This window comes from Sinocyclocheilus anshuiensis, unplaced genomic scaffold (assembly GCF_001515605.1).
Source record: "Sinocyclocheilus anshuiensis isolate Anshui unplaced genomic scaffold, SAMN03320099.WGS_v1.1 scaffold85, whole genome shotgun sequence".
NCBI classification, from domain to species: domain Eukaryota; kingdom Metazoa; phylum Chordata; class Actinopteri; order Cypriniformes; family Cyprinidae; genus Sinocyclocheilus; species Sinocyclocheilus anshuiensis.
The window spans coordinates 1,550,405-1,551,756 of record NW_015536800.1 but is presented as its reverse complement, the minus strand read 5'-3'; the positions used below and the strand labels follow the sequence as shown (position 1 = coordinate 1,551,756).

The 1,352-nt window shown below is 37.0% G+C and overlaps 1 protein-coding gene across 1 annotated transcript in view; it reads left to right on the top strand.

Moving 5' to 3' along the window:
* Positions 1-1,352, top strand: part of LOC107656254 (transmembrane protein 192-like) — a 12,997-nt gene that overhangs the window by 9,997 nt on the left and 1,648 nt on the right. The gene's annotated exons all lie outside the window — the stretch shown is intronic.

Below are 1,352 nucleotides of genomic sequence, written 5' to 3'. Positions count from 1 at the left end.
AGCCTAAGGCACACCTGTGCAATAATCATGCTGTCTAATCAGCATCTTGATATGCCACACCTGTGAGGTGGATGGATTTTCTCGGCAAAGGAGAAGTGCTCACTAACACAGATTTAGGCAGATTTGTGAACAATATTTGAGAGAAATAGGCATTTTGTGTACATAGAAAAAGTCTTAGATCTTTGAGTTCAGCTCATGAAAAATGGGGGCAAAAACAAAAGTGTTGCGTTTATAATTTTGTTCAGTGTATATCTGTCCAATAAATGAAACGGGTTGATAGATATTCATAAAATTTGTTTAACAGCAGGCTTTCTTGAACCATTGGAATATTAAAGGAGTCATGAACCGCCTTTGTTTTTTTTATTTTGTACAGTTCTCTGAGGTCCACTTATAATGTTATCAAGATTTTTACATCAAAAAACATAATTTAGAAGTAATAGGATATTTTCTGTCCTGTTTTTGACCTCCCTCATCAGAACGCTCCATTTGAATAGGTATGGCGTATTGTAGACTCGGAAGTAAACGCCCACTGCTGTGATTGGTTAATAGTTGTGCATGTTTGACAGCCTACATCTTTCACAGACAGACGCTGCAGTGATTTAGGTTAAAAACGCATAAATACTCGCATCCAACGGTCTGTTTAATAGACAAAGCAATAGTGATCACGTAATAAAAACAGTTACTCACACTTGTGTGTTGCGACATTACTGTCAGATCCGATATAGTCAGCACAGCATCATCTTTTAGTTTCAATCTTTCTGAAAATCCCACGTCGAATTGTGCCTTGTTTGTAAATGAATCCGCGGTAAAATGTAGTGAACAAAGGACCAAGTTCTTCCTGACGTGGTCTGGAACTTCATTAAAAATAAAGTTCATCCACTCTTTCCTAACGTTCAGATCAGAAGGAAGTGTAATGCAAAGACTGTTTCCACAGCTTGGCACTGAACAGCGTTGTCTTGTCTTCGGAGCATCTTTATCGTTTGGTTCCTCGTTATTTACACTACATGTGCGAATCGGTGGGCGGGGCTAAACAGGCAGCGCTGTAGAAGCAGGCGTTGATCTTCTGCAGAGGCTGTTTTTAGCCATACTATTACTTCATACATTTCACAAGCTGTTGTTTTGGCAGACTGGCTTCAATATAAGAAGTTTTTAGACTAACAAGACAGTTTTGAGTTCTGAAACTTACAGGATGTTTTTATAGTACACTGACCTCTTATATGTTAAAAGATCAAGAGAATTTTGGTTTCTCATTTCATGACCTCTTTAAAATATGTATATATGATACTTCTCAAAAGTTTGGGGTCCGTAAGTTTTTTTTTTTTTTTTTTTTTTTTTTTTTAATTTTTTGGCAA